We start from the raw sequence: 20133 nt of genomic DNA, 5'->3' as shown, positions 1-20133 counted from the left end.
AGCCGGCGCTGGTGTGGGAACCAGCCTTGGAGCCGGCGCTGGTGTGGGAACCAGCCTTGGAGCCGGCGCTGGTGTGGGAACCAGCCGAGGAACTTGGCATGGTGGAGCTTGGCGTGGTGGAGGTACAGGAGACGAAGCTTGGTGTGTCAGCCAAGGTGCAGGAACAGGTGCTAGCCGAGGTGCAGCTGGAGGTGGCCTAGCAGGCGGTTGTGGCTTAGCAGGCCAAAGGACTGGTGGCGGTGGCCGTGCAGGAGGTTGCGGCTTAGCACGCCGAAAGACTGGTGGCGGTAGCCGTGCAGGGGGTTGCGGCTTAGCACGCCGAAAAACTGGTGGCGGTGGCCGTGCAGGAGGTTGCGGCTTAGCACGCCAAAAAACTGGTGGCGGTGGCCGTGTAGGAGGTTGCGGCTTAGCTGAGCGCAGTTGTGCCACCCCACTAGCACAGTTCCCAGTACTAGCCCCCCCCTCAAGACGCGGATACCAGACGCGCTCTTTGCGGTTTGGAACCGTCTTCAAGGGTGGGTGGGGGGAGGTATGGAGGGGGGTATACTCCTCTTTAAATTGTCCAAATTGACTATTATCACCCCTCACTTGAGATTGGGTGGGAGCACAGGGGGAAAAAATATGTGCAGTGGGCGAAGCAATAGTCACTGGGGGCGGAACCAAAGTCACTGGAGGTGGAGTTTGAAAATCAGAATGTGACTGACTAGACTTACACTTAATAAAAATGTCCTGATAATGTCTTATCTTAGAATGAAAATCATTTGGTATTGGCTGACAGAACGAATTAGAAGATGGAAAAAAAAATTCTTGTTCAATGACGTCATCGGGAGTGGGCGGAGTTACCTCTTCGGGGGGCGCCAATGAAATGACGTCATTGTTGGAAATGTCCATGTGACTGACAGCCCAATCAGAGAACTGTTTGGCGAAGTGGTCGATGGGGTTGCCAAACATCTGAGGAGGGGAAGTTTGGGTTGAATGTAGCTTGCTTCGTTCCGGGGGAGGAGTTTGCAGGAGCGGCGCGTCTTGGCGGCGAGGGAAAGACCTTCTGGCCGGCTTCCGTCTTCGCTGACGCGTCCCGTACTGCGGGGGTGTGGCGATGTCCTCGGGCCAAACGGAGTGGATTGGGACCAGCTTTCCGTTGGGACCCCATATCAGGTCCTGGCGCTCCGAGGGGGAATAGCGAAGAGTTTCCGCCTCCATCGCTCGCAACACCTCCCACGTACCTTCGTCGAACTCCTCGATGGCCGGTGCGGGAGAATTGTCTTCTGCTGGCTTCCTACTGAAACGACGTGGTCGCATCGTGATGCGGGTGTGGTTCTCCCAAGGATGCAGACGGCTTCGGACACAGCTTGCAGGTAGGAAAATGATTTATTTAAATATAAATCATATGATGAATAAACAAAAAGACATGCACGTAGCACAAAAGGCAAAACAAAAGGACTAGTGTGGGAGCTAGCAGGAAAAAATAGCATAGCATGAAATCTAAGTAGTCGTTATTAGTTGTATGGGAACAAACTAGGAAGCCAGACCGAGTGAGGCCAGGGCAAAGACTAAATAGCCCTCTGATTAGTGCCCGGGCAACAGGTGCGCGTCCCGAACACTAACCAGAGGCAGATGCATGTAATCGGTTGACATGGCAACTGAAAACAAACAAAATCAAGGTGCTGAAAACATGTGACTCAAACATAAACAAACTATGATCCGGGCAGCGGATCGTAACAAGAAAGTCATTTTAAAAAGTTGTAATGGTCCCCTGTAAGAGGTAGTGTATAATGCAACAACAGAAATAGGTGCCTTTTTTAAGAATTTGTCCATTCTCCCTTAGAAAACCTTGTACATTTAAAATCTCCCCAGAGTCAATGGCCTCTGTATGCATTGATTTAAATTCATAACCTTTCAATTCTAACAAGTAATAATGGTTGTTTGACTAATTGTATTTATTCAGTTTCAAGTAAAGGGCTAACTACTTGCCTACTTGCGGGCCATTCCACAGAATCTGTGCTCTTTACTTATTGTTGCTTACATAAAATAAACCTCTAAAGGAGAACCATGATGATTTTAATTTACATTTACAACACTTTGTTGTGGTCTAGATAATATGTATTGGATATGCATCGGTGTAAAATCTGGGTGAATTTTGAGCCACAGTCAATTTTAAACACATTTTTTTAAATATTTGATTCTGGAAGCGTTCGCAGATTGCAAATTCAACCACGCCCCACCCTCTCCAAAAGTATAATAATGCATATTTTGAAAATGAACACTGTTTAAATATATATTTTGAAGTTGTCACATTAATTTTTTGTCCAGGCACCTTGAAAATAAAGTTCCTAAACATTATATAGATTGACCTAGACACAAGATTTTGTACACTTGCACATTCTCTGACTGATTCAGAGAATGCCTAAAAACAGCTATTCCTAGCAGCATTTATGTCACTGCATGTCACACATCAATGTTATTATGAGCATCCATTCATGCATCTTTTTACTGCTTATACGAGGTTGGGTCGCGGTGGCAACAGTCTCAGGAGTAAAGCCCAGACTTTCCTTTCTTAGCCACTTTTTCCAGCTCCTCCCGGGGGATCCCAAGGTGTTCCCAGGCCAGCTTGGAGAAATAGTCCCCCCAACGTGTCCTGGGTCTTCCCCGAGGCCTCCTACGGATCGGATGTGCCCTAAACACCTCCAAGTCCACAAAGCACATGTGGGTTGGTTGGGCAAACTCCCATGCACCCTCGAGGATCCTGCCGAGAGTATAAAGCTAGTCCACAGTTTCACGTCCGAGATGAAAACCACACTGCTCCGTGGATCGACTACCCAGCATAGCCTCCTCTCCAGTACACCTGAATAGACCTTACCGGGAAGGCCGAAGAGTGGGATCCCACCTTCTGGTTCCCCTTCTTAAAGAGAGGAACCACTCTGCCAATCCCAACCACCCTCAATGTCAATGCAATGATGCAGAGTCTTGTCAACCAAGACAGCCCAGCAGCATCCAGAGCCCTAAGGAACTCTGAGTGAATTTCATAAACCTGCCTAGCTTGAGTTTTGCAACTGCCTAAGCTACACACCGCTTAGCCTGTCGGTAAATGTCGGCTGCCTCGGGAGTCTCACGAGCCAAAACGACCCGATAGGACTCCTACTTCAGCTTGACGACATCCCTCACAAGCAGGTTCTAGGATTACCCTCGTGGCATGTTCAACGTTCTTCCGGAAGCGGGAATTTAAACTGTCTCTGACGGGGGAGATTCTGCTAGACGTTCCCAGCAAACCCTCACAATGCGTTTCGCCCTGCCAGCTCTGACTGGCATCCTACCCCACCATCGGAGTCAATTTACCACCAGGTGGTGATCGGTAGAAAGCTCCGCCCCTCTCTTCACCCAGTGCCCAAAACATCAGATCGCAAATCCGATGACACAACCACAAAGTTGATCATTGAACTGCGGCCTAAGGTGTCCTGGTGCCAAGTGAACATATGGACACCCTTATGTTTGAACCGTTATGGATAATATGTGACAAGCACAAAAGTCCAATAACAAAACAGATCGGGGCAGCCATTTCCCCCAATCTCGTCTTTCCAAGTTTCACTGTCATTGCCAATGTGAGCGTTGAAGTCCCCCACCAGAACAAGGGAATCACCTGGGGGGAGCACTCTTTGGTACTCCCTTTAGTGAACTCAAAAAGGCCGGTTACTCTGAACTGTGTTTTGATGCGTAAGCACTAACAACAGTCAGAACACATCCTCCCACCCGATGGCAGAAGAAAGGTGCACTCTTGTCTACTGGGTTGAACTCCAACTCATAGCCTCTGAGCTGCGGGGCAACAAGTATAGCCACCCCTGCCCCTCGCCTCTCAATGCTGGCAACGCCAGAGTGGAAGAGAGTCCAGTCCCTCTTGAGAGGACTGGTTCCAGAGCCCTTGCTGTGCATCGAAGTGAGTCCGACTCGATCCAGTCGGAATTTCTCCACCTCGCGCACCAACTCAGGCTCCTTTCCCCTGCGAAGGTTGTGTTCCACCTCCCAAGAGCTGGCTTTTGTGGCCGGGGATTGGCCCGCCAACGGTCCTGCCTTCCACTGCCGCCCTGCCCACAATGTACCCGACCTCCATGCCTCTATTATGAGCATACCACAATTAGATTAAAAGAGCTCCTCCACCTCTGCCTAAGAGCTTGATTTAATGTCTAAATAACTACATTCACCTTGCTATGACGTTAGTAAGTAGCCAGCTGCAAAACCCAGCAATAAGAAACATCCAAAACTGCATGCAAGCTCACACCAAAATGCATAAACCTTAGGTTTTGAGACTTTGACATTGTTGACACGAGTAGCCAACATTGTAATAACATTTATAACTCACAAAAGACCAAATTCATTTAAATCCTTTAAATGTATACTGATTTTTAACTCAAAATCTGATAACCCATTGAACTACTCAAAATGTGTATTGGCTAATCTCAGGCAACATAGTGTCTTTTGTACAAGGTTCTATGGTGAAAATGACTTATTGGAGTAACAGGACAGAAAGTAAGAGGAGCGACTTTTTAGCATCGACTGTCCGATTGTAGCTGAGATAGACTCCAGGCCCCCCCCCCCCCCCAAAAAAAAGGGAATAAGCGGTAGAAAATAGATGGATGGATGGAATCAGTTAGTCTCTGCCACATTTTAATCTGTGCTCGATTATGGTGATATATTTTATATGAATGCTACTCATTCCTGTTTTCAGATGGTGGACTGTGTTTACCATGCTTCTTTGAGGTTCATCACAAACTGTAGAGCCATGACACTCCACTGTGACTTGAACTCTCAGGTGGGATGGCCTTCTATGTCCATTAGGAGACAGTGTCATTGGTACACTTTTATTTACAAGGCTCTTCTGGGACTATGGCCCGATTACATTTGTACATTGATTTCACAGAGAAGTACAAACTCTTATGCACAGAAAGCCAACAATCAGCCGTTGCTCTCTGTCCCTTTTTCTCGCACTGAGCAAGGGAAAACAGCTTTTGTCTATGCAGCTCCTTGTGCTTGGAACACGTGACAAAGAGACTGGGAGCTGACTGAATTTTTAATCTTAAATGTTTTTAAATCTAAACTGAGAGCATTTGAAGGAGCCTCAGTTATCTGTAACTGATGTACTTGATGTCCATCCTGTCATTTTAATGTGTAATGTGAATGTAATTTTATATGTAATGTTGCTGCCTCTTGGCCAGGACTCCCTTGAAAAAGAGTTTTTTTTTAATCTCAATGGGATTTTTTTCCTGGTTGAATAAAAAAATAAAATAATACAATAAATATATGCTAATACTATCTTGACACTGAGCAAATAAGAGTGATTCAACAAAAAACATTATTAAATAATATTTTGGCTAACAGGGCTGTGCTGAGATGTTATATACCTTAAGACAAAAAAAATATTTTTTTTTTAAAGTGAGACACCACGCATATGCTGAAAAAAAAAATCATATGGACTACGGACACACTGTGTGAAGATTACAACTTGTTTAAAGTAGCTGTGTGAGGTATATGTGTAGAGAACCATCTTCAAGTAGCCTGTCATTTGACACTGAAATTAAAAATATTTTTTTGCAAATGGAAAGTTTATTTACACATGCATGGCAATTACCAATGTTTACACGTGATTAAAAAGACAGAACTGATTAGTTCCACAGTATGTATTATTTCCTCGATTTTTCTAAAGTCAGAAAACAGCAAAAGGTTGACCGGTGTCCCAGAATTAGAGATTTCAATGTTCCTGAAATAATAATGCGATGAAGGTAGATATTGAGCCCTTTTATCTATATACAGTCTAAACTGGGCCCACTCTCTCACTCAGCCATTATCTTGTCAACATGAAGTCACAGTTCCATCCAACCCAAATGATGTCATTTCCTTCAAAAACAACCCCAGCTTCCTCTCCAGAGTCCTTATCAGTTGAGTTTATCCTGTCGATTGCCCTTGAAGTGCAGATTTTGGTGTTCCCCTCCTCCCCCGCACATATCCAAACCAAGTATTAGCTTTTAATCACATTCTGCAGATGAACCGAACGATTGACTTTTCAATAGTCTCTGTTTGCATTTCTACAAGTGCTGCCAAAAAATAGAAATAGATACTGCTTCAGTGAAGAGCAAATTGACTCAGATGTGATCAATCACTGCGAATGTGCGGACTCTCCTCTAGCCACACCGACTGACTCACTGCTCAGTCCAACTAACTGAAAACAGCTGGCATTGCAAAGCCTCGGTGTTTGCACAGCAGTGTGTCTTAAATGTGCAACCAAAGCCAACACTGATGTCAGTATCAAAGAATATTAAAGTCTGTCTTTGACCATTTTAAGCTTATGCTAAGCATTCAAGAGATGCATTCAAGGTAATCTTGCATTTTTTAATAAGTCAGGTTAAAGCAAAACAATTGTGGATGCTTATAAGAGGTTAAATGGAGTGAGGCACAGCTGTAGCTAGCATGCAACTACATGGGCTGGGTTGTTTTCAGCCAATTTAATCACAGCCTAGATGGGCTTTTAAGCTGCCGGTTGCTGAAAAAACAAGTGGAAAAAGTTCTGTTTTCATTGCAATCACCTCTCCTGGCTTTGGTTTTTTTAGGGGAGGTTGATACGGGCTCTGAGTTTTAGATTGCTACACACCCATTTGTTTTCACATTTCTCCACCACGTGTTATCAGCTGAGCCATGAATGTGGGAAAGCCCCTTAGGCTGAATGACATCATTCCCTGTGTAAAGTTGGATACCGTTTACCATACTGGGGTGTAACCAGGGAAATGTAGGAAGTGAGACGAACTGATGTTGAAAGAAAAAAAAAAAACAATATCCCAATAAACTTGTAACTATAGTCACCGTTTCTGTTATAAAGGAAATCCTCTCTGTTCAGACAAGTTTGAATTCTATGATTGAATATGTTATTAGGGCAGACTCTCTTGGCACGACTTGCCTGATGGATACTCTCCTTAAAGATTTTCTCAAAGATTGGGCAAGTTAGCAAACCACAGAGATGAAGTTCAGATGCCAATTTTAAGGGAATGACTTTGAATAAAGTACTGTATAATCATCAAACATTTGTAGAGAAGCTATATTGACCTGATATTGAAATATCCGTTCAGCCATACATGTTCTATACAGTCATTCCTTGCTATATCACACTTCAAATATCACGGCTTCACTACATTGCAGATTAGTCCTGCTCAGTGGCCTTTTGATTAGAGCGTTCATCCTGAGACTGGAAGGTAATGAGTTCAAACCCCGGCCGAGTCATACCAAAGACTATACAAATGGGACCCATTGCCTCACTCAGCATCAGGGGTTGGAATTGGGGGTTAAATCACCAAATGATTCCTGAGCGTGGCCACCGCAGCTGCTCATTGCTCCCCTCACCTCTCAGGGGGTGAACATGGGGATGGGTCAAGTGCAGAGGATAATTTCACCACACCTAGTGTGTGTGTGTGTGTGACTATCAATGGGACTTTAACTTTAAAAAAAATTAAAATAAAATAAGCATATTTAGCATGTTTAGGCCTAACTTAAATTAATTTTATTTATGTATTTGATGTATTACAGTGTAGTATTTGTCGTATTTTCTATTATATTTTAGCGATCGATAAAGATAGCGGACCTTCCGTATTTGTGAACTTTGTAAAATGACAACACTGGACATGCATTGTTAACAAGATGGAATGCAAAGAACTAACAACAAAGCTAACGATCGTACAATTTTTGTCGGTGGTTTCATCACATGGAAGCCCAGTTATAATCCAGAGGAACTGCCCAGAATGTGACAAAGTACTTCCACATCGTGTTCGGGCAATGGCCATAGCAATGATGCTTGGAGGATCCTTCGGGCTACCAGTGAGTTCTGTAACCTTCAGTAGAACACACTTAAGGCTAGTATTGGTGAAATGAGTGTGAGGGTGACTTTATGAGTGTTATATCAAGTTTTGAAAGCGCTAATAATGTTTAAAAAAACATATTTAGAAAGTTGTTATGCCATATGTTAATATTCAATGTATTATTAATAATTATACTTTTCGTTTATCACAGTCATGTGCATTACCAATTGACTATGATAAATGAGGGACGACTGTAACGCCTTTCCTCATTAGGGTCACCGGTAAGCTGGAGCCTATCCCAGTTGACTTCTGGTGAGAGGCGGGGTATACCCTGGACTAATCGCCAGGGTTTACCCCTAGCGATTATATATATGTCACGTATATGTTGTTTGTGCCACTCGCGGGGCACAAACAACAGCCAACAGCCAAACAACCATTCACACCACATTCATAGACTCATTTATAGACAAATTAACCTAAAAAAAATAACCCACGCACGTTTAGAAAAACAAGTAAATATCACATGGAAATTCAAAACCTTCATCCCCTGACTGTGCCACCAAACTGTTAACCACGGGGCCACTGTGCGACCATATTGAGACATGATTAAACACATGTCTTTTGTCTGTAGGCCCTCAGACTAGAGCAGCCCTAAGTCTGTGAGCAAGAACTGATAAAGCCTTGTCTCATCAGAGGCAAAATGTCTTCAAAGATAAAGTCTAGTTGCGATCATTTCAATGCCCTTAGAATACAGTGACCTGGATGAATGAGAACCATTGCAGGCAAGTCTTGAAAAATAAGCTTCCAAAACTAATTTTGAAAAATATTTTCTTTATGGAGCATTAATCCCTCTAAAGTTGCACAAGTTAAAATATTTTGTGAAAGCAATCAATAGGTCTTGGTCCTTTAGAAAAAGACAACTGGGTATTGATCAGGACTAGAATCCGCCTGTTGAGGGCCTCTGTCGATGCAATACTAATGTGGTCTAAGTATGCGATGTATGTTACGTGCACTTGGAGTCCTAGGGATTGAATCATGTTGTCGCTCTCATATTTTTGTACAACACAAACGAGCCGTGTTCTCTTTTGATATCAATCATTAAAGTAATAGTTTGGTGTTCTGTGCAATGCTGCAGACTTAACTTAGGTGGGGTTGTATCTGTGATGTATCTGCTAGTGAGATTGATTCAAATGTTGAAAATACTAATACCAACATGGATTTTAATAACACATATCTACAGCTGATATCATGTTCTATCACTAAGGGTTGCTTTTAATATGTGCAAATGAGTCCACATGCATACTGTACCTACACATACTTTCAGCATTAACAGCTGTGGAAAATGTCATCCCATACAATGTCTCGGTCATGCTGACATTCAGGGCAATATCAATGCATTCTAATGTATCTAAAGAAATTGATTTTAAGATTCAAATCGATTCCCTTCCAAGCAGCCATTTTGCACTCTGGCCTAGTCAGCTGTTTAGTGTTAAAACAGCTTGAACAGCTTAGGGTCTCCTACAATGAAAGTCATCCTTGTTAACATTTCACAGTGGCACTTTCGAATATGAAAAAACACATTTTAGAGGCAAAGTAAACAGACAGTGTTAATAAAATCCCCAAACAGCACCAGATGTCAACACTTCTTGACAAAGTTTGTTTCCAATAAAACACGTTTTCCTCCAGGCTTCTAAAATTAGCAAAATCTAATGACTGTGTTGTTTCAGTTAGGGTCACTGAGTGCAGATTTAATGAAGGCGCACCGTACTGAATATTAATTGTTTTAAATGAAGGCAAATGTGTCGAGTAGTTTTTAAATTGAGTGTTAAGTTGTAATTCAAGGTAACACTGGCTCTATAGTTCGTCCAATTACCCACAGTGAGCAAGACGCCCAGAGGCAAAGTGATAAAATGTATAGTTTTAAAGAGGAACCTGACTGGAATATAAGAGGGGAATCAACTGCGATTAAATGGGATTAACAATGGAGATGGTGCTGTTTTTGTGAAGCTGGCTTTTATGAGATCCTGTAACTGACTCAGTGGAAACTTGAGCGTGTCTTACCAGTGCAGAATATTAAATACTTTTTTAACATTTAGATTGCCTTTATCCCTTATTTAAAAAAAGGACCTTATGATTTTAACAGATGCTACAATCTTCCTGGGGATGTTATGTTTTAGCTTTTAGGAGTTAGACGTTTTTTGTAAAAACTAAGATGAGACTCGACACCGAAACGTGTTTACTTCACATGATACATCTGCGGCGCCCATATGAGAACTGGTGCTTCCTGCATAAGCCGAAGTTGTGACCTGCTCCTGTTTAACAGTTTAAAGAGGGGGTGGAGGGACTTTAGAGAGGATTACATCATTGTTATCACCACAATGAATACCATACAGACCGTCGTCATCATCACACCTTCAGAGCTCAATACATCAGCATAAAACTCTTAAGATGATTTGAAAGGATGACATCATTCGTTTCCCTACTTATAACTCTCCTGTGTGCAACTCAGGCAAGGAAACACACTTTTTTTAACAAAGTGACACATTGACATTTTTGCAGAATTTGTCATCTGTGCTGTTGTAAAATTCTCACAGAAGAGGCCCAGGAGGAATCCTGACATCATTCTCATGTTGCAGAACAATGGCTAGAATCCCTAATCCCGACAAGGAATTGACATATGTCTTTACAAATGGAATAAATGAAAGCGATGGTTGGCTCCTTTGCAGCAACAGTCAGCTGTCTAGCCTTCTGGAAATAAACTTTGAGAGGGGATTAAAGTGATTCTCCACAGCAGTGAACCAGAGACACGGTTCATGAACTAGGACTGGAAGGGTTCAGACCTTCCTTATGCAACGCTGTCCCACATTTCTGTGCAACGTTCCATGTGAATCAACACTGTAACATATAAAATCATTTAATAACCCTCTGGAGTCCGATTTCAAACTGCCCTAAGGCTCACAGACAAAATTCCCAGACGTTGGCAGCATAATTTAAAACTAATGATAAACATTTGGGGAAAAAATATTTAAAAAACCTAACTCATCAAACACAGTGTTAAGCCCAAGCAAACCTCCAAAATAATTACAGTTTGCAATTCTTAGTGAACTCGGGAGCAGGGCTGAACTGCCACATTTCCTCAAAGGGACCCCAGTCTGCGTTGAACTGAATCCTAAATGAAACATGCGTTATTAGACCTGCTATGTGAACTGGCTAACATTGATGTAGTTTTGGAGTTCCACTGGTGGAGTTGCATCCGAAAAGTAAAAACATGGTGGGAAATGATGACCACAGTGTTTGTGTTTGTTTGCTGTCAGCAGTTTCCAAGAAGTGCTTGTGTGTGTGTGTGCATTGAAGGTAGATGACGTGCCTCTGAAAAAATGCTTTCACTTATTCACTGATGCGCCAGATGACTTAGCAATGAAGTCATCCTACTTTCAGACAGGTTGCTTTTTTTCATAGTTGTACCATCGGCGCTGTTAAAATAAGGTGCCTGACACCGTGATTATAGTGATCATAAAATGTTGTATATCTTGATAGTATGTGAATTTGAGTGCGCATTTTAGCCTCTTAATTTTATCCCAACCACTAATCCACAATCCATTTATTGTATATGCCACTTCATTAGAAGCAAATAACTGCACTGCATATCACTAAACATGTTGATTTCTATCTTAATTACTGTATATCCTAAAATTTTGGTAACTGTCTCAACAGTATATCATTTCACTAGCAACTGGAGGATATCCAGGCTTAATTGTTGTTTTCCTTCATGAATTTCCCATCATAATTGTATTTGATCCTTTGTAGCTTAAGTAACCAAAATATTAGAAACAGCTCTTAGTTTGATGCAGTGCACACTGCACTCCTACACATGATGGCCACAATAATGTATAGAGGTGGGGGAAATAATCTATTTGTAGATGCATTGCAATTCGGTCATGGGCGAATATAAAATGAATTAGTAAATGTCGTTAATCAATTTATTTATTGTAAATAATGTAATGCAAACAGTTCTCACCAAGAGATCCGACCAGCTCCTTTATGATAGGGCACTTAAGTTTCAGTTGTGCACACATTTTCATTAATGTAATAAATGTGGAAATTAATTTAACTGTTTCTTATTACAAATGCACTATTTTTAAAAGTTGCAAGTGATAAAAAGTAAAACAAAAAGAAATGTAAAACTGCATCAATACAACTAATTAAAGAGGCATCAACAATTGATTTTTAATCAAATTGTAGGTCCTGAATCATAATTATAATCGAAATGTGAGGGGCCCAAAGATTCCAACCACTAACAAACATGTTGGTTGTCATGTCCTGTTACGTCAGGTCATGTCTAGTTATTTTTCTGTCTAGTTTAGTTTTGTATTTTGGTTATTAGTTCTTCCTATGTTTTGTTGGGTTACCTTCTTGCGTTCCTATTTTGGTTTCTCCTTACCTTGCGTATGGGTTTTCCTACTGTGACCCCACCAGCCTGGCGTTAATCTCTGTCGTCCTCTCCAGCTCTGCCTCCAGCTCTGCAGTCCGTCCAGCATGGCCTACAGCTCTGCAGTCAGCTCCAGCATGGCCTACAGCTCTGCAGTCAGCCACAGCTCGGCCTCCAGCTCGGCCTCCAGCTCTGCCTCCAGCTCTGCAGTCCACTCCAGTATGGCCTCCAGCTTTGATGTCAGCTCCAGCATGGCCTCCAGCTCTGCAGTCCGCTCCAGCTGGACCTCCAGCCCAACAGCCTGCTTCAGCTCAACCTACAGCCCAGCAGCCTACTCACCTGGTGCCGAAGCATCCGTAAGGTGCTCATGGCCTGCTTCCTCGTCGGCCATGATTGTGGCCAGTCTATGGACGCCCCCGCGCTATCAGCAGCCTTCACAGCACCTGGGCGTGAACCACAATGGCTGCTTAGGAAGTATTCTCGCCCATGTCCGTCTTCTTGCCGGCCACGTATGTGGCCAGTTTATGGTCGCCCTGCCCTCCATCAGCAGCCAGGTCCTGGGGGCGTGGAGCTCCGCAGCTGCTGAAGCTTCGTTTTGACCCTCGTTTGCATCCTTGTTTGCCACGGGTGTGGCCAGTTTGTGTACGCCCGCCTTGCCAGCTGCAGAGGCGTTCCACTCACCGCCGTCACCTGACTTGTCCCCGGTGGCTTCGGGGACATTTGGCCTGGCGACCCGCTGCCAACTCCTCCCTCCAAACTCCTTGTGGCGCGAACTCAACAGTTGGTAATGAATACCTATATGACCTGGGTAATTAAAATATTAGCAATTTTACCCTACCCTAAGACCTTTAGCATATCAGTATGTGGAATTAAATCATGGGATTAATCAAATAAATCAAATAAAGCACTAATATGATGCTGTTCAAACTACAAATGTTCACAAAGTACAAAGAAGAACATTTAGCATAAATATCTTAAACATTTTTTTTTTAAATAAGTAAAAAGAGATAATGAGTATTTATGTATTTAATATTTGTTCACTTAAGGTATATTTATTTATTTATTATTTTTACTATTTACTTTTCTGTTACAAACAGAGAAGAATAAAATGGAAAGGAACTTGTTCGAAATAAACTGAACCAAACTGTTAGGGTGTCCAAAATTTGGCCTCGCTGCCATTTGCAGCTTGTAGCTGTTTTTTATTGGCACATTCAAAAACAAAAAATTACAGAAAGAAAAACAACTAATAATCAATCAAATTTCATTCATATAGCCCTTTAGAACCTTTATTTAACCAGATGAGTGTCAGGACTTGATCTTGGTTGTTTGCTTTTCCGGGATGCAACGGAAAGTTGGCACGGGTGAGACGGGAACCAAGGTACATGATTTATTTATTAAAAAAAGATCAAACAAAAAGCGCGCACAATGGCGGAGAATAAGCTATGAAACCTAAAGACTATAGCAAAAAGGTACAAATGAAAAGCACGCACAGTGGCGGAAACTATGAACAATTAAACAAAACATTAACTGTGGCTTGAGAAACAAAAACTTACTTGGCATGGAACCGGAATGAAAAAGGAGCAGCAAGGATCATAAGGGTGTGCAGAAGCATATATGGGGTGCGAGGTCGTCAGGCCGAACAACAGAAAATGAATTAAATTAAATACTTATGGACATGATTAACAACAGGTGCGTGACTCAAAACAGGTGCGTGACATGACAGGTGAAACTAATGGGTAACTATGGTGACAAAACAAAACTGCACAAAAAGTCCAAAAATAAAGCCTGATCACACAGACATGACAGAGCCCCTCCCTTAAGGACAGATACCAGTTGTCCAAAAAAAAACAAAGATCAATAGTCATGGGAGGGCGGGAGGGGGACATGGCGGTGGGTCGCCAGCCCAAGTGACCCCGAATCCACCGAGGCAAAGTCAAGTGGCGGCGGCGAGTGGAACGCCGCTGCAGCAGGCGAGGCGGGCGCCCAGGGATTGGCCACATTCGTGGCCGACTGGGAGGTGGGCGCACTTGGCGTGGCGGACGACCAGGTAGCGGCCATATCCGTGGCCGACGAGGAGACAGGCGCGTCGTCAACTTGGCAGGCGTGGCAGCTCGGCGTGGCAAGTCAGGCGGCGAAGCTCGGCGTGGCGCGTCCGGCGGCGAAGCTCGGCGTGGGTCTTGGTCTTGGTCTAGGCGTGGGTCTTGGTCTTGGTTTTGGTCTTGGCATGGCGGGTCTTGGTCTTGGCATGGCGGGTCTTGGTCTTGGCATGACGGGTCTTGGTCTTGGTCTTGGCATGGCGGGTCTTGGTCTTGGTCTTGGCATGGTGGGTCTTGGTCTTGGTCTTGGTCTTGGCATGGCGGGTCTTGGTCTTGGTCTTGGCATGGCGGGTCTTGGTCTTGGTCTTGGCATGGCGGGTCTTGGTCTTGGTCTTGGTCTTGGCACGGCGGGTCTTGGTCTTGGTCTTGGCATGGCGTGTCTTGGTCTTGGCATGGTGTGTCTTGGTCTTGGTGTGGGTCTTGGTCTTGGTGTGGGTCTTGGTGTGGGTCTTGGTCTTGGTCTTGGTGTGGGTCTTGGTCTTAGTCTTGGTGTGGGTCTTGGTCTTGGTCTTGGCCTTGGCATGGCGGGTCTTGGTCTTGGCGTGGAGTGTCTTGGTCTTGGACTTGTGGAGCTGGTACCGGAGCTTGGCGTCGTGGAGCTTGTACCGGAGCTTGGCGTCGTGGAGCTGGTACCGGAGCTTGGCGTCGTGGAGCTGGTACCGGAGCTTGGCGAGGAACTTGGCGTGGTGGAGCTGGTGCTAGCCTTGGTGCGGCGACAGGTGCTAGCCTTGGTGCAGGTGGAGGTGGCCTAGCTGGGGGTTGCGGCTTGGCAGGTCGGAAGACTGGTGAGGGCGGTCGTGCTGGAGGCTGTGGCTTGACGGGTCGGTAGACTGGTGAGGGCGGTCGTGCTGGAGGCTGTGGCTTGACAGGTCGGTAGACTGGTGGTGGCGGCCGTGAGGGAGGCTGTGGCTTGGCATGGTGATGCCGAGCCACCCCACCAACACAGCTCCCGACCCCAGCCCCCCCCTCAAGGGGCGGATACCAGACGCGCTCCCTGCGGTCTGGAACTCTCTGTAGGGGTGGGCGGAGGAGGGCAGAAACTTCCCCATTAAATTGTCCAAATTGTTTTTCTTGGGCCTGGGATTGAGTGGGTGAAAAAAAAAAATTGTTTTGTGTCTTGGGTGTGGCTTGAGTCCTGGGGAGCGGGGAATCAAAAGAAAAAGAATTCAGAAAAAAAAAATCATGGTTTTTGACGTCATCCGGGCGAAGCCGGGCTGGCTGCTGCTTGCTTCCGCCCGGAGAGGGAGGGGCTTGTGGGAGCGGCGTGTCCTGCTGGCTCGCGGAAGTTCTACCTGACGTCCTTCGTCTGGAGCGGCGCTTCCGCGGCTGAGGTGACGCTGTGTCGTCCTGGGACCAAATGAAGTTTCTGTACTCCACGGAGGAGTAGCGCAGAGTTTCATCCTCCATCGCGCACAGGACCGCCCAAGAAGCCTCGTCCAAAATGTCCAACTCGGCCAACTTAGGTGCGGAAAAGCGGGTCTGCTGACGACCTACTGTCAGGACTTGGTCTTGGTTGTTTGCTTTTCCGGGATGCAACGGAAAGTTGGCACGGGCGAGACGGGAACCAAGGTACATGATTTATTTATTAAAAAAAAGATCAAACAAAAAGCGCGCACAATGGCGGAGAATAAGCTATGAAACCTAAAGACTATAGCAAAAAAGTACAAATGAAAAGCACGCACAGTGGCGGAAACTATGAACAATTAAACAAAACATTAACTGTGGCTTGAGAAACAAAAACTTACTTGGCATGGAACCGGCATGAAAAAGGAGCAGCAAGGATCATAAGGGTGTGCAGAAGCATATATGGGGTGCGAGGTCGTCAGGCCGAACAACAGAAAATGAATTAACTTAAATACTTATGGACATGATTAACAACAGGTGCGTGACTCAAAACAGGTGCGTGACATGACAGGTGAAACTAATGGGTAACTATGGTGACAAAACAAAACTGCACAAAAAGTCCAAAAATAAAGCCTGATCACACAGACATGACAATGAGAAACCCATTGAGATCAAGATCTCTTTCACAAGGGTGACCTGGCCAAGAGGTCAACAGCACATGTCACAGAGCAGTTTCAAAAAAAAATAATACGTTAAGACATACATTTTAAAATACATAAGAGAACTGTAAAACAAAAAAGATTTACACCTTTTAAAAACACAGGCACTGTGCAAACGTCTCTCTAAGGCTCCAAATGGAAGTAGTTCTGTAAGTTTCAGTTTCGTCTGCAATGCATTCCATGCCATAGGAGCAGCAATGCCAAAAGCTCTTTTGCCAAATTCCGTCCGTTAATGAGGAACAGTTAAAATATACAAATTGTTAGAACGTAATGCATAAGAGCTGCTTTTTCTTTGTAACAAGAGTACACAAGTATGGAGGTATTAAACCTAAAAGAGCCTTATAAATGATAGTCAGCCAATGTGTGTATCTGCGTGCACTCAATGAAGATAAGTCTGACTTCATATACAGTTGACAACACAAGCACACAAGTGCCTCAAACGGCTTTACAAACTCACAACAACATCTTCTGATCTAAACCCACATCAGGCCAAGAACAAATGTCAAGCTCCAGACAGGGAAAAAAGAAGAAACCTTGAGAAGGGACCACAGATGTAGGGATCCCCCTTCCGGAGTGACCGGCTGCAATGGATGTTGAGTATAGTAATTAAATACTCCGACCACAGAGCTTTCCTCCAGAAGGTCTTATCTTTGTCCATGTGATGTCAGATGAAACAAAAATGTAGCTGTTTGGCCACAATACCCAGCAATATGTTTGGAGGAAAAAAGGTGAGGCCTTTAATCCCAGGAACACCAGCCCTACCGTCAAGCATGGTGGTGGTAGTATTATGCTCTGGGCCTGTTTTGCTGCCAATGGAACTGGTGCTTTACAGAGAGTAAATAAGACAATGAAAAAGGAGGATTACCTACAAATTATTCAGGACAACCTAAAATCATCAGCCCGGAGGTTGGGACTTGGGCGCAGTTGGGTGTTCCAACAGGACAATGACCCCAAACACACGTCAAAAGTGGTAAAGGAATGGCTAAATCAGGCGAGAATTAATGTTTTAGAATGGCCTTCCCAAAGTCCTGACTTAAACGTGTGGACAATGCTAAAGAAACAAGTCCATGTCAGAAAACCAACACATTTGGCTGAACTGCACCAATTTTGTCAAGAGGAGTGGTCAAAAATTCAACTAGAAGATTGTGGATGGCTACCAAAAGCGCCTTATTGCAGTGAAACTTGCCAAGGGACATGTAACCAAACATTAACATTACTGTATGTATACTTTTGACCCAGCAGATTTGGTCACATTTTCAGTAGACACATAATAAATTCATAAAAGAACCAAACTTCATGAATGTTTTTTGTGATCAACAAGTATGTGCTCCAATCACTCTATCACAAAAAAATAAGAGTTGTAGAAATGATTGGAAATTCAAGACTGCCATGGCATTATTTTCTTTACAAGTGTATGTAAACTTTTGACCACGACTGTATATTAGTACAACATCATCTCTTCTGAGTGTAATTCCTTAACAACACAGAAAAAGGGAAATAAATACAAACAAGAGTCTGTATTAGCTGTAGCTGAGGTGTTGAAGTGGCTCGTCTTATAATGGAAACATGTTTGGATGAACCCAGATGCAATACAGTATCTTTTAAGCAATCCTGTTTCTGGTGAAATGTCTTAGATTGAAGTCTTTAGAAACAACACCACAATCACAACAGCTAGTTTCATAATATTTGCCTTGGTGGGCCTTTTTTTTGTCTTTCAAATATCCATCTTTATGATGGAAACTAGAATCCCGCTAACTTCACAGCTCATATTGTGCTGTCTGTCTGCGTCATCTGAGGCACTCACATGGTCCGGCTGTGGTTACCAAACTGGGATCTCTGAATATCCCTCTCCGCAAATTAGGGCCTGTGGTCATCGGCAATCTGAAACACGGTGATAAAAATAAATGACAGTGACATAGGAATAAAAAGCAGACGCCCACGAGCAGGAAACAACACATGTTGAAGTTCTCTGAGGAGTGATGACATCATCTGTGACAGATTCTCCAATTGTCTCACCTAACACTGAAAATGGCCACAAAACACCTTTTGTCTCTGACTAGCATGAGTCACAATGATCTCAATTGAGGCAACGTAGTGTTTGAAGCCGTAAGGACACTGAATCATTTCAGTGACACAAACCATGTGACTTGCATGCCAAGCTCCATTAAACATTTTCTCTGTGTCAGATTCTGAATGATGATCGTACGGTTTGGATCACATCATCACACAGTTATTTAATTAGTGAGTAGAGTCCTGGTATTTTCAGTAGACCAATGAAGGATATGTTTGACTATAAGGTTTGTTTGTTTGTCTGTTATAACTCCATACGATGTAAGAAAATGTGCGTCATAGTCACAAGTCAACAAGGAATGACTCCAAACAAGTCCTTTTCTTACTGTAATTAAACCTCATGAAGCCCTAATTAAATAAACACAGGTCTCATTAAGTTGTTCATTAAGTAATTTCATCCTTTTATTCCTTCATTAAGTCTCTTTTCATCTCTCCTCTTAGGGACCGTGGGAGTGCTGAGGTGTAAGGGATCATGACCTTAATTTTCTCCAAGACAGACGTTTAATTAACACAAGAGGAATCTTCGCCGGCTACAGACCGACAATTGGAATGTTCCAGGGAATTAAGGTAAAGTTGATGGATTTTTACTAGAACTGTACCATGGTCTTCAAAATTGCATCAATGCTACTGCAGCATGAGAGTCCTGATGGCAATGCACTTTTATCGATATGGTTTGCAATAGTCCTCAAAAATGCTACTGGTCGGTGAAACTTAGAACTGAGAACTCGAATAGAATACACCTAATGTTTCTTGAGCCTAAAAAAAAAATCAGCTGCTGTGCAATTGTAATACTTAATTGTTTAAAAAAAAAGTAAACATTTAATGCCAATACCAAAGGTACAAAATGCGACAAGATCTTATCTGGACAAAAAAAACCCACAATCAAATTCTATATATTCATGATACAAAAGACTTGATCTTTTAAAGGTTTGTGTGTATTCAAACAATGAAAATATTTAATCACGATTAATGGCATTTCCGTGATTAATTGCAACTAGAAGTTTTTTATATTTAATAAGTGAAACGTATTAAAACGTACAGCCAACATAGGACTGGACAATGTGTTTAATTTATGCAAATGTTTGTTTATTATACATGCTTTTTTTAACATGTCAACACAAAATGAACACAAACATGCTAGTATTTTTTTGTACATTTCTGCTCTATTCATTCATATAACTCAGCTCAGTGGCCTTGTGGTTAGAGTGTTCGCCCTGAGACTGGGAGGTCGTGAGTTCAAACCCCGACCGAGTCATACCAAAGACTACAAAAAATGGGACCCATTGCTTCCCTGCTTGGCACTCAGCATATAGGGTTGGAATTGGGGGTTGAATCACCAAATGATTCCCGAGCGTGGCACACGCTGCTGCTCACTGCTCCCCTCACCTCCCAGGGGGTGAACATGGGGATGGGTCAAATGCAGAGGATAACTTTCACCACACCCAGTGTGTGTGTGACAATCATTGGAACTTTTCACTATTTAACTTTATAACTCATCAGCCAGAACGCAGATGCTTTTCCACCACTATGGTATGGACTGAGGGTCCCACAGGAAACACAATAATCACACGATTAAAAAACAAAAATGTTACTAATTGTGACAGCCTTAAATAAAACATGTGAAAATGTGATAGCGCTCGCAAAGC

General features: G+C 43.5%; 2 long non-coding RNA genes across 3 annotated transcripts in view; both read left to right on the top strand.

Annotated features, from left to right (window-relative positions):
• Positions 1-12460, top strand: part of LOC133598441 (uncharacterized) — a 158789-nt gene extending 146329 nt beyond the window's left edge. The window contains exon 4 of one of the 2 annotated variants that reach the window (XR_009814713.1): positions 12336-12460. This is a non-coding gene — a long non-coding RNA (uncharacterized lncRNA). Of the gene's footprint in view, positions 1-4717; positions 4802-12335 lie in introns of those variants that run through there. The other variant, XR_009814718.1, reaches the window with a different exon arrangement.
• Positions 12461-15463: 3003 nt separating this feature from the next.
• The window catches only part of LOC133598433 (uncharacterized), a 58839-nt gene continuing 54169 nt past the window's right edge, over positions 15464-20133 (top strand). Inside the window, exon 1 of the long non-coding RNA XR_009814712.1 lies at positions 15464-19054. This is a non-coding gene — a long non-coding RNA (uncharacterized lncRNA). The remainder of the gene's footprint in view (positions 19055-20133) is intronic.

This window comes from Nerophis lumbriciformis, linkage group LG04 (genome assembly GCF_033978685.3).
Source record: "Nerophis lumbriciformis linkage group LG04, RoL_Nlum_v2.1, whole genome shotgun sequence".
Classification (NCBI taxonomy): domain Eukaryota; kingdom Metazoa; phylum Chordata; class Actinopteri; order Syngnathiformes; family Syngnathidae; genus Nerophis; species Nerophis lumbriciformis.
The sequence above is the reverse complement of the archived record's forward strand: the minus strand, read 5'-3'. Positions and strand labels throughout refer to the sequence as shown.